General features: G+C 44.7%; 1 long non-coding RNA gene across 6 annotated transcripts; it reads right to left on the minus strand.

Annotated features, from left to right (window-relative positions):
- Window positions 1-6,864: 6,864 nt before the first annotated feature.
- Window positions 6,865-16,894, minus strand: LOC131402575 (uncharacterized). 6 transcript variants are annotated; one of them, XR_009218780.1, is made up of 9 exons: window positions 16,461-16,894; window positions 15,696-15,906; window positions 15,457-15,552; window positions 14,785-14,871; window positions 14,371-14,504; window positions 12,996-13,099; window positions 9,869-9,960; window positions 7,351-7,386; window positions 6,865-6,981 (listed from the first exon to the last, which is right to left on the minus strand). It is a non-coding gene; the product is annotated as an uncharacterized LOC131402575 (long non-coding RNA). The 6 variants fall into 6 exon arrangements; XR_009218777.1 differs by having other exon boundaries at window positions 14,365-14,504; XR_009218779.1 differs by lacking the exon at window positions 14,785-14,871 and having other exon boundaries at window positions 14,365-14,504.
- Between the last annotated feature and the right edge of the window lie 415 nt (window positions 16,895-17,309).

Raw genomic sequence — 17,309 nt, forward strand, 5'->3', positions numbered from 1 at the left:
AAACTGGTGCAGCCACCAGGGAAAACAGTATGGAGATTTCTCAAAAAATTAAAAATAGAAATACCATACTTTTGAGCTATCCCACTACTGGGTATTCACCGAAAGAAATTGAAATCAACAATTCAAAGAGATTTATGCACCCCTGTGTTCACTGAGGCATTATTCACAATAGCCAAGACATGGAAGCAACCCAAGTGCCCTGCTACAGATGAATGGATAAAGAAGATGTGGTATGTATTATATACAATGGAATACAACTCAGCCAGAAACAAAAGACAAGATCGTCCTGTTTGCAACAACCTGGATGGACCTGGAGGGTAAGATGTTAAATGAAATAAGCCAGACAAAGACAAATATGCATTATTTCACTCATATGTAAAAGATAAACATACACAGGGATAAAGAGAACAGATTAGTGGTTACCAGAGGGGATGGTGGCTGGGGGTTGAGTGAAAGAGTTAAAGGGGCACATATGCATGGTGATGGATAAAAGTTAGACTACTGTTAGTGAGCACGATGCAGTCTATACAGAAATTCACAAATAATAATGAACACCTGAAATTACACAATGTTAAAACCCTTTATAATTTCAATAAAATAATTAAAAAAGAAAAAAATAATAATTCATCCTTTTTTATGGTTATATAGTATTCCACTGTGGGGAAATACCACACTTTGTGTATCCGTTCACCAGTAGATGGACATTTGGGTTGTTTTCTGTTTTTGTATACTATAAATAGGTTGTTATCTACATGTGTGTACAAGTCTGTGTATAGACCTACGGGTTTATTTCCCTTGGATAGATTCCTAGGGCAGGAATGGCTGGGTAGACTTATGTAATTATTAAAGACGCATCCAAGCTATTTTTCACCAGCACTCGATGAGAGTTTCAGTGACTTGAAATCTTCAACAACACTTGCTATAGTCAGTCTTTTTACTTTTAGCCATCCTCAAGTGTGGTGGAATCTCATGATGACTGTCACTTTCATTTACCCAATGACTCATGTTGTGAAGGAGAAGGCGAGCCACACACAGACTGGGAGAAAACATCTGCAATACATATCCCTAGAAAAGGACGTGGATTTATAATATATAAAGAGCTCTTATAACCCAATAGTAAGAAGACAAGCAACACGTCATGGCTTACCAGGAGACAGCAGATCAGGCCTGTGATGAGCACCAGGATTCCCGGGAGGCAGATGAGGATGAGGGCCCAGAAGGGGAGGTCTGGGGAGACAAATGGTGGGGTGAGCCACCTCCTGTCATCGCCCCAGGGCTCCTGCTGACCCCACTGTGCCTCAACTGTCCTTGACAAGGGTTGGCCAACTTTCCTCATCATCCAAGACCCTGTGCGCATGGTTCTCTTCGATGAGGCACAGCATCAAGATACTCGCCCCCTACCGTGGGCTGGGGCTTCCTGCAGGTTTACCAGGCTTCTCAGTCAAGGTGTCCTCTCTGTTGGGAGAATATTCTGGAAGTGAATCAAATGGAGAATGCATGTGAGTGTGGTTCACTCTTTTTAACAGAACTTTTTAGACACAGAAAAATAAAGGGAACAGTCTCATAAACATCCATCATCTAGATTTAACCATGTATATTCCATCCAATTAAAACAATATTTTATCAATGTATAAATTATTAACACTTGCCAACCTTGATTCATCCCATGTTTTCAATGAAATATTAAAGTCAAGTAGACATCATCATGTTTCACCCCATTTTAGTTTCCATCTCTAAAACGTGACCACACATTCCTACAAAATCCAAGACCATTATCACAGAACAAAAGTTTAGTAAATTAAACCAAATTCATAACTCTGGGCACAGAGGATTGAATTTGAGCTGGACTTTCTTATGACGGCCGGGGGGAGAATGGGTCATCACAGTTGGCAAGCCTATGGGATCTCTCTAAATTTGTAAATTCCCACTCAAAAGTGTTCTTCCCTGCCTAGAAACACATTCATCCCCTTCTCCTTTATCTATTTGCTTAATATTCATTTTCTAGGATTAACCTACAATGTAATATCCTGCGGGAAGACTTCTCTGATTTCCGCCTGCAAGTATGAGTTTTTTCACATCAATTAATTGATAATTTTCAATTCTCTATTCTTGTTATTGCCAGCTACAACATAAACTCCAGGAGGGTAGGACACACAGCACCCAGTGGGCTTGGGGGGAGGGTGCATGTCCCCCTTCTTGTACCTCTAGCCAGACAACCTCTTAGAGGTGTGCTGTCTGATATGGAGCAGCAAAAAGTCTCTTTTTGAATTAAAATTAATTTTAGTTAAATAAAATAAAAATTCTGGTACCTCAGTAATATTAAAACTCAGTAACAATAAAGACCAGTCCCAATACCGTCCTTCGAGCACTCAACAGCAATATGTGGCTATGCACTGGACAGCACAGATATAGAACATTCCACCACTGCAGAAAGTTCTAGCACATTGGTGCTCATCTAGAGCGGGACTTGGCAAACTATAGCCTGTGGATCAGTAACCACATGACCCCCAAACCTGTAAGTCTGCTTCACACACAGCTGGAGGCCCTCACTGACCATCTGGCCCAGTGGTTTTCAGTGCAGAGATGAGGAAACAAAAGTCCAGAGAAGGGAGGTGACTACTATGTCACAGAGCTGTCTAGGAGAAAGTGAGGGCCTCCTATATTACACCGGTGTCCTTTTCTCTCTCTCAACGGTGGGTAAAGACTGGGGGACTATGCCACCTCCTGCCAGCCTGAGAAGGTTCAATGCTCTCTCAGCCCCAGGCATCCAGAGTCCCCAGAAAGGCCTCACTTCCTTTCCCAATGACCAGGGAGCCTTACCATCCCCAAGGACACTCTTCCTGTCCAGGGTCAAGTTCTGCAGCTGGGTACCATTCTGGCTCAGCTGCAGGAATTCCTCATAGATGGCAACTCTGTCCAGTCTCTGTGCCAAGGCGACAAGGTACACAGGGAGTCCACTCCAGTGTGGTTACTGTGGGGGACAGACCTGGAAGGACACAAGGGATGAACAAGGGTGTCTGGAATTCTACCCTGAATCTAGATTCCCTGCTTCTGGGTCCTGTTCAAGAGAACTTTCTGCAATAATGTAAACATTTGCCTGCACTACCAAATACACTCATTATTAGCCCCATGTTGTTATTGAGCACTTAAAATGTGGCTAGTGTGTGTGAGTGAGGAACTGAATTTCCCATGTAATTTCATTTCAAGTAATTAATTTATAAACAAATAACCACAGGGAGAACATTTTTGAAACTTTGGAGTAAGGACTTCTGCAAATGCATAAAAACAATGAGAACACTGGTAAAAATGGTCGAAATCAACTTTTCAGAAGTCTAGAAATTAATCAAAGGCTTGTAAGACTCTGAGGAGGGTTTAGTGAAGACACACGGTGGAATCTTGATAAAGGGAGCAAACTTCGTGGCACTATAACTTGCACTATTCCCATCCTGCTCTCACAATATCCTCCATAACTTTGAAAACCGTCAGTCTCAGAACCATGGTGGCTGAGACAACCCGCAGCACAGCAGCCATAATGGGTGTGGAGCTCTGAAAAGACCTCTCCCCACCCAACTGCAACTAGCTGACCTGCCTGGCAGCTCCCCGAAAACGCCCCATGTTCAGGGCTTGTTGTTACTAGACTCAGAGCTTGCCCAGGGAGGAAAGTCTGTCCCCAGGGCACTTGCTAAAAACAATCAGGGCTAATTGTTTTCTATTGTAGTTGCCTGAGGGAGTGACACCAGGAGAGGCAGGCAAGAGGTGAGCCAAAAACTTAGAAGAAAAATTGGGGGAATGAGATGTCCACAGGGGGCTTTGAAAATCTCCAGTGTATTTGTGGGCATCTAGAAGGCCACAAGGGCTCAGGAATGTGGCACGCCCAGGACAGACTTGAGAACGTCTGAATCTCTCACCTCTAGTTGGAGCGGTGGCTTAATATCTGAAAACTTGATTATGTAATACACCATATTAATAGAATAACGGCCAATACCACGTAATCTCGACCATATACATAGAAAAGAATTTCACAAAATACAACACCCTTCATGTCTAAAAAAGAAAACACTCAACAAATTAGGAATAGAAAAAAACTTTCTCAACCTATAAATAGCTTCAATGAAAAACCCACAGCTAACACCATATGCAATGCGGAAAGACTGAAAATTTCCCCCTAAGACCAGGGACAAGACCATGATGTCTTCCCTCATCTGATATCTTAATCACAGGTACTAGAGTTTCTAATGAGGGCAATTAGGCAAGAAAAAGGAATAAAAGAAACCCAGATTGGAAGGGAAATGGTAAAACTATTTGTTTTGCAGAGGTGAAGATATTGTATATACAAAAACCTAAAAAATACAGCCCCCCCCACACACAATATGTGAATCGTATCCCAAGAGGTGTATAAAAAATTTAAATTGCCCCATGTGGTTAGTGGCTCCACTATTGGAGAGCACAGTTAGACTGCTGATATTTGTTGAAAGTCTCCAAAAGAGGAGGAGGAGGAGGATGCTGGAGGTTGGTGGCCCCAAATGTTAATGCTTTTCTCAACCCCCGAAAACCTATGGAAGGAGATGGTAGGATTAGCTGACAGGGATGTGGGGGAGAATGGGCACCATGTCAGTGACTTCCAGATCAAGGATGTGTCACGGGAGCTCAGAGCCATCAGCCACCAGCTCAGCCAATGCTTCCAATATCCTCAACCTACATCAAGTCGGTGACCAGGCAGGAGTGGAATATGTCTCACAGCTGGCTGCCTCTGTAGAGCTTGGTGACCTAGAACAAACGCGAGGGAGAGTGGGAGAGATGGAGGTCTCCTGGAGACGCAGGGGGCCACTGGAGCCGGTGAAAGATCACAGACCTTGGGGCAAGGGAGACCTGATTTCAAATCCTGGCTCTGCCCCTAACTCATTGTGTGACCTTAGACACAATACTCCTCTTTCTGAGCTTCAGTTTACCCATGTGAGAAATGGGGAAGGCAGCTAGGACATCACCTCTGGAAACTGAGAGAACCCAGACACGCAGGGAAAGTGAAGGACTGAAACAACCATGTAACAGATGTAAGTCAGACGGAGGAATGAGGGTGCCTTCAGGGCAAGGAGAGACGGGACAGGGGAGACCCCACCTGGTCCTGGGTGTCCCTCAGCAGGGCGGTGTACTCCGAGAATGTGGGCTCCAGGTTGCTGAGGTTCCAGCTGATGCTGGGGAAATGCAGCTGGTGTTCTCTCTGCATGCATAAACTCCAGGGTGCAGAGCCTGGAGCCACCGAGAGGAAGAGCAGACACGTGGAGACTGTCAGCTCCCAGCACAGAGGCATGGTGGCCCAAGGGGTCACGGTGGTGGGTGCAGACAGCGTCCACTCAGGTGGCTCCCCCATCCTTCTCAGGCCTGGGGAGAGAGGTACGTGGGGAATCTAGAGAGAGGTCCTGAAACCTCTGGAGTGGGGGCCAGAACAGGAAGGAGGAAATGGGAGGACAGTGGGGAGACTGAGAGAGGGGTGGTCACAAAAGTGGTCATTAGGGGCAAATGCTCAGGGGAGGGTCTTACCTGAGGGAGACCGGTCTGAAACGTGTAGAAGGGGCCCTGGCTGCTCTCCTTGAACAAGGATCCAGCTGGGGAGGAAGGAGGAGGAGGATGAGCAGGAGGGACAGGGGTTGGGGGAGGGGCTGGGTGGGATTTAACCCACCAGGAGCTGCTGGGACCAGGGTCTCCCCAGGCTCTGCAGGACCCTCTCAGTGGAGTTGAACGTGGCTGAGCCATTGCTCCTGTCTGATGAATACTGGAGGGTGGAGATGGGGAAGGTGACTGTGAGGGTCTTCAGGTTGTGCCCCAGAGCTGCAAGACGAGAGGGAGAGCGATGGCCATCACTGAGAGCTGGCCTGAGACCACACCAGAGTCCTGCACTCATTATCATCTGTCGTCTTCTCTCCCAGAGGCACCACCACCCACCCGTGTGGTCACCCAAGTCAGAACCAGCATATCTGCTCAGCTCCTCCTCCCTCCCAGTAACACCCATTCACCTTGAACACTGGTCCTCACATACACTCCCTCTCCATCCCTGTCCCAGCTCAGGGGACTTAACTTCCTTCACCCGGACCAACACCCCAGCAGGCTCACTGGATGCTCTGTCTAAAGGATGTTCTACATGGACCACTAGAAGAATCTTTCTGAAATGAATACCTCACTAGGGCCACCACTGCTCTAGTACCACCCATGGCTCCCTATGGCCTTCAGTGTTTAGTTCAACCTTCTTGACCTGGCACTCAAGGCTCTACTCAATCTGGCTCCTGCTGACCTTTCAGTCTCATTTTATCCATGTACTGCGGGTTAAACTCCATGCTTCACGCAACCCAAATTCATTTCAATTCTCCCCATATGGCATATTGTTTCTGGTGCAAGCCTTTGCTCATGGAATCCTCTCTGCCAGAAAAACTCTTCATCCTCTACCTGCCTGGGTCCCTCCTGCTCATTCTTAAAGACTCTATTCAGGTGCAACTTTCTCTAGCAAGCTCTTCCTCTGCAAACTATGCCAGGCGCCTCTTCCCGAAACCTCCCACACAGTGTTATATTGGTGTGTTAATTTCACAAGGCTAGGGGCTCTCTGAGGGCTGGCCTCAGACTGAACCATTGGTATAATCTTTGTGATCAGCACCATTTCCTCAAAACCAGAATTTCACACCCTGGCTTCCCAGCTCCTGGATCACAACTGGCTGGTGGAGGAGTGGGGCTGGAGAGCTTCTCTTGGGAAGGAAAAGGGGCCCCCAGATACCTGTGGTGGCTTCTGGTGGCAGAGGTGATGATCAAGTATGCAGGGACGTGGTGGCCGGCTCGGGAGCTGTGGCGAGGGCTGTCTCAGGGAGGCACAGAGTGGGAGGAGCCCCCAGGCTCACCCGGGCTCCAGCAGTGGCTGTCCCAGGACCACCATTCACAGGTGAAGCATAAATGAGAGTGAGGGGAGGGGTGACTGTGTGAGTAGAGGGATGAGCAAGCCTGTGGATGAGAGGAGCCCGAGAGAGAGAGATATGTGAACAAGAGAGACTGAACACAGAGGAGAGACACATGGACGGGCAGAACACTGGACAGACGGATGGGATACCTGGAAAAGGAGGACCAAGGGCGGGGCTTCAGGAGAATTAAAGTGAAAACCACGTGGGGTCAGAATGTGGTGGAGAATATGTCTGTCACTAAGGCTTTCTCACCCTGGGCTGGGACTCTCCACCAGAACACGGAGAGAGAGAAGGGATGAGTTAGGGCCCTTCCAGGTCCTTCTCTCACCAAGGACAGCGGGTGCAGGAGAACCACTGCTCCCCAACCCCAAATGGGGATGGAACCCAGGAGATGAGGGCCAGGAATACTCACTGGTAGTAGTCAGGGCCACAGCTCCATAGGTGTCAGCTGTGGAGAGAAGGTGAGAGGAGCTGAGCAAGAGCTGGGGTGAACATAAAGGATTAAAGGAGAGGGAGGATGTAGGGAGCTTTGTGGGGAAGCAGAAGGGAAAGCAGAGGGGAAGAGTGGAGGGGTGTTCAGGGGGGAGGCAACGAGATGGAAGGTGGCTGGCCCCAGTCATCACCCCAGAAGACTGCACCCCGACCAGAAGGAGACAGAGATGGATCACAGCTCACTTTAGAGCAATGGAGGCAACACAGAACTATGATAGGGACAGAGAGCACGGCTGTAGCCAAGCCCCTCAACACTGACATAGAGGCTGTCCCCATCCAGGATGAAGGAGCCCAGGTGGGGGACGCCCTGGCTCTCATGGCTCAGCTCCCAGTAGAGTTGCTCTCTGTCCAGCCCAGGACCTGCAGGGGTCAGAGTGGAAGGTACAGACAATGTCCACCCCACTGGCTGCCCACCCTTCTCAAGCCTGAGGGAGGAAGAACATGGGGACGTGGAATATTGAGCAGGGGTCCTTCTGAGGGTGGAAAGCGAGAGAGGGGAAGGGAGGAGCCTGAGGGAGAGGCTGAAGGGGCTGCCCTGATGCCTGGAGGGGCTCTCCTCGGTGTCTCCCGTCTGAGACAACCCCCTCACAAGTAAGGCCTGACTTCCTTTAAGATGTGGAGGGAGGCCTGTGAGTGGCTAAGTGGGGTGAACACACAGACCTGGGTGAGGGGGCGCCTGCAGGTCTGCACGGACAGCAGCGAGGAGCACAGTCAGTGCCCTGTGCCATCTGACACATCCAAGCAAGAAAGTACCGTTACCTTCTCGCAGTTCTACACTCCAAGGTCTTCTCTTTCTCCTTCTTTCCTACTCCACAGCCATCACCCAGGCCTAGGGAACAATCACCTTATTCGTAACCTTCTTCCCAACACCTCCTATCTGCCTCTTAAGTCTTCATTCTTAAGCCTCAAGTCCATTTTAACCCACGTGCTTAGACCAAACGCCAATCACATCACCCATCTGCTCGCACCTCTCCAGTGTCTTCCCACTGGTCTTAGAACAGAGTCCAAAGTCACGCCTGACCTGGTCCAGCCTGTTCCCCTCGCTGGTCTGGCTCACACCCCTCCCCCTGTGTTGACTCGGCTCAGCCATCCCTCTTTCAGGTCATGGACACACCAGGCTCTCTGCTTCAGGGGTGTCCTCATGCGGGTCCCTCTGCCTGAAACGCTCTCTTGAACACACTCCCACACCCTCACTCCAGTCTAACCCTCCAACCACCTAAATCCAGTCCCAACTCCAGCTCTCAAGCTAAATATCAGTCCTTCTCAAGAGCGCTTCCCTGCCCCCTCCGGTTTAGTCCCCTTGTGCCAAACTCCCAAATCACTCTCATCATGAACTGTCTACAATCCAAATTCCCTAACAGAATATAAATCCCATGGAGGTGGGACAAGGTCTGTTTGGTTCTCCAGGTCCCCACGCATCTGGCCCAGGGCCTGGCTCATCAGATGAGGAACCATCCTGGTCTGAACGCTAAATGTCCTGTGTCCTGGAAAACCCCTCTGTTCTGAATAAATGAGGATGGTGGGTCACCATAAATTGTGCACTCAAAGAATATCTACTGCATGACAAGCACACATTCCCTCAAGAACGTCCCAGGAATGCTAGAATGAAAAAGGCACACAGACATACACACACAATTAGGAGAGGCCAACAATTATATATAAAATTACTTAACAAGATTGTCTTCAACGTGAATCACCAGACTGTTATTTCAGAAAGGATTCAAGAAGCAAAGTTAATTCCCTTTAGAATGTGAGGTGGAGAGGACAATCTTGTTGGAGACTAGTGCCCTACCCTTCTATCTAAAAGGTGTTGCTTAATATTCCTCCAAATGATTTGAAATCTCATAAACAACAACAATATGCTGAAAATAAATCCGGCTGCTGGTCAATTTAACTTTACATTTCTGTTACTAACATAAAGAAGTTCAAATCATATTTTTCTCCAGGTGTCTGTAAGATTTTGAATCTTTGTGGAGCATTTACAGGTCTTTAGAAGTCAAATTGAATAGGCCTGAGGAATGTTGCTGAGCATCCCTGCTAATATTTAATGAGATGTCTTGTAATACTACATATACACGTAAAACATTTATATATTTATATTTATATATGAAATCCTGACTTTTGAGAATTCGGAATGCAGGTAAGTCTATATTTCTTTACTGTTACACATATTTACACTTATTTACATATATTTGTTTAATGTGTTCTTCTCTGCAAATAACTGTATTTTCTGAATTATTTACACACACAGAGCCTCACAAACCTTACCATCTTTCCCTTGAATATAATCCATCAAACATAAATAATTTTCCTCATGATACCCTCACTCTCAGTGAGTCCTTGTGCTGACAACCTGAGCCCAGGAAAGCCCACTGGCAGGTCTTCTGCACAGCGGAGGCTGCTGGAACCTGTTGGTACGAGGTCCACAGGGTACTCACCTGGTCACACAGAAATCCACGGATCAGCGAGGACAGGTGGACCCTGAGCCTGGTTTCAACTCAAACTTGAGCCCCACAGACACTTTTCTTTTCTAACAGAAAAAAAAAACAAAGACTGCTTTTGAGGCCTTTTACAGGGAGTAATACAGGTGATGGAAGGAAAGCCCACCCCACTTACTTTTCTTGTTCGTATTTACTGATTTAACTGTAACTGTTGGCTGAGACTGGATTTTCCCGATTCCTGTCCAGTCACCTGCTCCCCAAGATGGGAGAAGCAGCTCCGTGGTGTGTGCACTTGAGTCGCTCAACTCACTTGGCTGGACAGAGACTTTTTGGTGACTCCGGACCCTTTAAACAAGCTTGTCATTTATGGCCCCTGTAAGTGGCTGGCTGACTGGGAAACAATTCCCACACTTCATTCAGGGCTCGGGAGATTTTCAGGCCCTGGAGCAGGTCTCCCAACCTCCGCACCATTGACATCTGGGGCCGGATGATTCTCTGTCGGGCCGTCCTGGGCCCTGGAGGACGCTGAGCAGCATCCCTGCCTCCCCCTCTAGATGCCAGGAGCGCCCCCATTAGTAACAACCCAAACACCGCCTCCAGACGCGGATAAGCGCCCTGGGGACAAAATCACACGGAGGACGGTGACGGGGACTCTGAGGAGGGGCCGGCGGCGTCCGGAGCCGGGAGGAACAGCAGCCTCGGGCGCCCTGACGAACAGCCCGGGGAAACGGGGCTCCGGGGGGACGGAGGGACGCCGGGCCCTGACGGGGCTGCCCGCGGCCCAGGCCCCTCCCTGGACCGCGACCGGAGCCGGGACCGCCCGCCACTCACCGCGCGTCGCCCCTTCGGCCGAAGGTCCACGGGAATGCCGTCCGCGCCGAGAAGACTGGACACACCGCGCAGACCTCCCGCTCCATCCACGGCGCCGCCCGCGCTTCCGCTTCCGGTCTCGGGCGGGCGTTCGGGGAGGACGGACGTTTGGGGGCTCCGGGTTGAGGCGGCGGGCGGGGCGGGGCCGCGCACCCCAGCCTCGGGGGAGGTCTCCAGTGTCTAGAGTGAGTGCGAAGCTGGGACGCGGGCTGGGTCAGCACCAGGGACAGGGACGGAATCTAGGGGCGGGAACCAGTTCTAGGGGCGGGCTGTGGGCGGGCACAAGGGTGTGAGTGACACCAGGCCCGGGGGTGGGGGGGACAAGGGTGCGGGCGGGGCAATGAGCCGGGACCAGGCTGCGGGCGGAACCAGGCCAGGAGGTTGTCCGCAGAGACCAGTTCCAGGGGCGGGAAGAGGCGGGGGTGGGGCTGGAATAAGTCAGGCCGACTTCACAGTGGGAGGAAATCAGCTCCAGGGGCGGGGCTGGAGGCGATGCTTTCCGTGCACCCCTAGACTGTACAGGTAGCTGGATGTTGAATAGCTTTTCTTCATTCCTTTCCCTAAACCTGGAGTCATTCTATCATGGCCTTTTTTTTAATTCTTTCACTATTTTTTTGTAAAAAGTGATATCTATGACATCATTCATCAAGTAAATAACAAATGGAATGAAACCTATTTCCTTCTCCATCTTTATAATGCAACAATTGTGCTTTTATTTTTTCTGGCACAAAGAATCATCGTAGTAAATTACTCTGGTCTTTTTTATGGGATATAATAAATATTTTTTAAAAGACACTTTTAGATTTTTTTCTTTTTAATTTATAGCCAGATGCATTCTAACAACAAACATAATTTGTAAACATGCTCTCTCCTCCAGCCCATTATTATTTCTGTAATATGTTATTTCATGAATTATCTTACTGGACAGAACATTTAGCAATGTAGAGACAACTTTGGTAATAAGTATATATGAATTGTTTGCTGTTTTGTTTGGTAAGACTGGAATATTGTACTTTAAATATGATGGGATTTTTTTTCATTATTTACCTATTCCATCATCATCCATGATCAGTCTTTTATCATCTCATTCCAGTCATATTAGTCATATTCTGAATGTCTGAATATGCCACATGAAAACATTTAAAAAAACTTTATTGAGGTATGACTGACATACAAAAAGCTGTACATATTTAATGTATACAACTTAATGTGTTCGGAGATAATATACACCCGTGAAACCATCACTACTCAAGTCCTTAACCTATTCATCACCCCCAAATGTTTCCTCCTGTCCTCTTTAATTTTTTTATTTAACTTCCTTTTTTAAAATACTTTTTTTCTTTTGAGGTAGGAATACTTAACATAAATCTACCCTCCTAGTAAATTTTTAAGTCTACAGTACAGTATTGTGAACTATCGGCCCATGTTGGATGGTAGGTCTCCAGAACTTATTAATCTTGCATAACTTTTGTTGCTCAAACATCTGTTGCCAAGAGGCCCTCTTCATCTTTAACTGAAAAATCCCCCCATATTTTTAAAAGCTCAACTCAAACATAAGCTTTCCATGAAGAATTATCTGATTTATCCAAGTAACACTATCTACTCTTGTTGACTCTGCTAACCTCTAACTACCTTTATTTTGGCACTTTTCAAATTGCCCTGCTATTCTTTTTCACATGTACCTCACTATGATTTCTTGGAAAGCAGAGCCTTTATCTTATCAAGTTTGCATGCTCAGTTCATTGTTTATGTCTTCTACTAGAGTAATAATAATATAATATGTCCATTCATTTATTGAATCTTTAGTTCTGGTTTTTGCACACCTACTATGTGTAAGGCATAGTGCTCGCCACCTTGGGTGTAAAGATATGAATAGGAGGCATGTGCTAAAGACACCCACGCTTACTTCCATCATAATTCCATGTGTGTTATTCTGTGATCCAGATGAGTATACGGTGCTACGGAATCTCTAAGTGTTTGCCTAACACATCATGTGGTTTAAGGGTTGTATTCCCTTGAGAAGAGCTGCTTCAGCAGAACCTAACAATGTGAGTATAAGGAAGCCAGATCAAGGTAACTCCCAACATGGAAACGATGTATTGATTTCCTAAATGAATGTATTGAATGAGTGAATGAAATAATAGAAAATAATGAAGAAATGTGATGCTATTGGTTACTCTCAGATCCTTTACATTTTATTTGGAGACAAAGAAGAGGTGAGAGAAAGTGATTGTGTAATTTTGCCAGTTCATACCTGTCTGATTACATATTTCTCTCTCTGGGCACAATACACAGACAAAGCAGCAGGTAGCTCTCTCTTCCTGAGGGATGTTCCTGAATCCTGGCTGACAGAACGTCCTACACCCAGAGTGGGGAGTTTGAAAGAAGAGAATTATTGATGATACTGAACAATACTATATAATTGGATAATATTTTTTTATTTAATAATATTGAATAATTGATAATATTGTTTAAATTATCTCAAAACTTATCTTAGAGATCACCTATAAGATTTGACATGATTGATGCACCCAGGGAAAGCAAATTAAAATCAAGGTCAATCTGCAGAAAAGAGTTCCCAACACGAAAATACGTACTGATTTAAAAAATTTTCCATCTCAATGACTAGGACACTTGTTTGTTTTATGGAATGGGGCATCTGGCAATAACAAATGTGATTCTGAATATGGTATTCCAGGATTACTTTTTTGAACTATAAGCAGATTTTACCTTAATAAAAAATAATATTTTAATTCATACAATGCATTTATATGAGAATTGTTTGATTAGTACAAATTGTAATTATTGAATTTATTTAGTAATGTATTTAATGTCAGGTAGATTATACACCAAAGACACAGGGACAGGCTTGAATGATATAATATAGCATCTTGAGGGATGGCTTACAAGACTGAGTTCTAAAGGGAAATCTGAAGAAGAGGAAGAATGCAGTTCCTTGGGAGCCAAAAGAATCTTTTTTTCTGATGGTGAATTTTTCTACAAGAATGTATAAAGTTGGGATGAAGAGATGGAAATATAAGGAAAATTAATAAAATATTGAAATATTAAAAAAAACCCTCAATGTCAATTCTTTTGATTTTCGTTAAAGAGAATAAAATTTGTTTTCTGGAAGAAAAGCGTATGGCAAAAGACAATTTGAATTGTATCTTTAAATCATCAAAAGTCTAGGTCGTCAGCATCTGTTATATCTTCAGGGCACAATGCATGCAGAGCAATAAATTTGCAAGCACGTGAGATTGACACTTTTTCAGCTTAAATGGGAATTCAATCAATTTTTTATCAGCTCATCCTATTAAATTGGTAGCCTCACTGTCCTGCTGTAATGTATAAAGCATTTCAAAATTCCGGAATATCTCTTTAATTACAAGTGTCCTTTCAATATCTCTTGGACAGTAAGAAAAATTATATCAACAAATGAGAATTTTGTTATGAGTTAAATGATTTCACCATTATTTTCATATATGCTCTCTATCTTGTGATGTAGATGATTAATCCAAGATTGACTTGTCTGCAACCTTTTTGAATCGCATGGCCCAGTCTATCAGCTCCTCATGTATGATGAAACCTTGACCACGTGGTTCCTGGGGAACAAACTCCCTTACTTTCACCTGAAGTCCAAGACCTTTAGGAAAATCATATAGTTCAGAATTACATGCTGTGACACAGAGTTTCTTTTCTCATCCAGTGACACGTGAGCTCCAGTGCTTTTTTTAAATTGGGTGTTTCTTAGGAATGGGTGGAGCTAAAAGGGAGACATAATTGGGAAATGAAATGAGCATGGAAATTGAAGGCAGAAAACCCAGATTCGAACTGGTGGGGATACTGAGTTGCCCAGCAATTAGATTTTTTTCCCTCTATATTAGTCATCCTCTGAATAAGTTCAATTTGGGGAGTGTTTACTATTCTGCACGCTTAAGGAAGCAGGCATTCTTGTCTGCCCTCAGAGAGCACATGGTGAGGTTTAAACCATTCCTGAAGATTCCACGTCCAGGGAGTGCTGTGGAGCTAAACCTGAGCTGCACCTTGAGCAATGAGGTTTGCTTTAGGGGTGCTAGGGAGTTTCCTCGAGCTCAAGAAGAGACAAAGAAAGACAGCCTGCTTCTTCCTACCTTTGAACAAAATATTTTATTAAATGAGAGAGAAGAGATGAAAGCTCCTAGTACAGAATCTTCACGCATTAATTGATATAATTTCTATATAAATGTACAACTGATATTTGTATAATACATAACTATATATATGGTTGTATATATACATGAACAAATATATATTCACAACAAATGTGTGTATTTAGATCTGACATGACATTCACTTCCTCATACCTGAAAGCAAGAGTTTCATGACACATTATTCATAGGTTTTGGATTTATGTAAGTCTAGGTTCATGTACAAATTCATCTAAGTAGAATTGATAAGGACTTGGGGAATTAAAATATATTTCATAGTATTGGGGTTCTGATCTGTAAAAAGGGGATCAAACTCCTTGCTTCCAAAAGTCATTTTAAATTTCAATGGGGAAATATTTATTTAGCTATCAGTAGCCTTTCTAGAAAAATGCAGGAAGTTCAAATAAATTGTCCTTTCCCCAGAAGCATTTAAGATATCAAGGGATAGGGCCAGAACTAGATTTTGGAAATCCCTGAATTTTTTAATTCCCTGGGATGAATTGTCATTGTTTTCTCTTGAACACTTACCTCTCACAGTGAAAGTTTTTAATCAATTATTTCTAGTTAAAAGAGTTGACACTGTTGCTAATTAGACCCTACAATCATTAGAGGTTTACTTGCAACCTGTAAGAAAGAACAGTAATTCATTATGCACAAGTCACTGCTGATCTGTGACAATGTGACAATCACAATTCGATACCCAAATAAAATAACTCTCGGATCCTAAAAGAACAATAATCAGAATCCTATTTAAGGGAGAATTTTACCTGCTAAGGGAGAAACATGAGCTGGCCTGCATTCATTATGGACCCCTGTTCTGCTTTTATAAAAAGTATTTCATGGAGGGCTCAGGCCACCACATCCACAGCATCATAGATGTAGTAGCTGGATCCAGACAGAGTCGTGTCTAATGTTTCCTTTGGCAGAGACTCCAGGGAGGCATTGAATGGACACTCCAAAAATTTCCACATTCAGTTCCTGCAAATGAGCAGTTGAAATGTTCAAGGCATCATTTGGTAAAGAAAAAGTCTTCTTGGTATTTAGAGGGGCTAACTGTCCATAGAGAGTGTTTAAATCCAGATATGTCAAAGTTCTGGTGCGCAAAGGAAAGACTCCCATGGTAGGTATCGAAAAAGTGGTGACATGGAATAAAAGAAGCATCCCACTGTGGTGTAGTGATCCACACCTTCTGAGTGGTTAAATAATGTTTTCCTGCAATGCCCACATTTATTAATCTACTTGTGTCACCATAAATGATAAACACGTTGGCTGATGAGTCTGTGCTTCTGGCTATGCATGTCCAATCTTTTGAAGTGTACGTCCTCTTGCTCACAGGTATCTTAGTCACAGGCAGGCACCGTTCATAGTCATCTCTCTTCTAAGTTCCCAGAGGAACTGCTCACCTTTTTTATCAACTGATACTAAGATTCCTACCCAGGTCCAGCCAAAATGTGTCAACAATGAGACCATTCTGAAGACTAGAGATGTGTCCTTGTGAGCTATCTGATAGAGAGAGGAAAACTAGTCCTTACCTTTCAGTACAGGATCAAAATCTCCATAGGTTGTCTGAATCAAAAGAGAAAAAGTGTTCCATATTGAGTTCTCTGGAAGAAAAATAAACAGAATTTCAACAAAATTCATATGATCAGTTAGCTAAACTTACATTCTTGGTGCTAACACTGTGAGTATGAAGCAATATTATCTGATGGTAGAAGTGATTGAGGGGAAGCTTGGCGTTGAAGCCAGACTGCCTGGGTTCAAATCCTGACTCTAATGTGACTAGCTTAACGCACTTGAGAAGGTTAAATAACCTCTATCCATCTTAGTTTCTATATCTCTAAAAAGTCCCATAATAACGTTACCTATTCATTGTCTTATATTAGGATTAAATTTGTGACTATTTGTAAAGCATTTGAAGAGTGTAAAGTGGTTTTAAGTACATGTTTACATATAAAATTTTATTAACTATTTGATAAATAACTAGGGTATGATTATTTCAGAATATCTAGTTTCCACTCCTTTGAGAGAATTTGGGCAACCACACTTCCAGAAGCTCCTGTGGTCTGCTTTAGACAGTGATGCTAGCCTCAGGCTACTTCATCCCTCTCTCAGATTCACACACCAAAATAATGAATCCACCATTTCAAGAACTATCTGTGGTAGGTTTTTTCCTTAGGGAGACATGCAAAACCACTTTCTTCTTTTCCACATGAGTGGCCACAGAATTTCACCAAGGAGGAAAACTTCAGTCCCTCCAGATCCATCCCTCCACCACGCTCATATCTGTGGTATTTTGTAGAGCTCCAACAGTGTCCCAATGTGGGCAGAGAATGCTGGTGTGGTTCCTGCAGTGACAGCCACATTCTTGTTCTGTGCCTGGC

Source organism: Diceros bicornis, unplaced genomic scaffold (assembly GCF_020826845.1).
Source record: "Diceros bicornis minor isolate mBicDic1 unplaced genomic scaffold, mDicBic1.mat.cur scaffold_160_ctg1, whole genome shotgun sequence".
Taxonomy (NCBI): domain Eukaryota; kingdom Metazoa; phylum Chordata; class Mammalia; order Perissodactyla; family Rhinocerotidae; genus Diceros; species Diceros bicornis.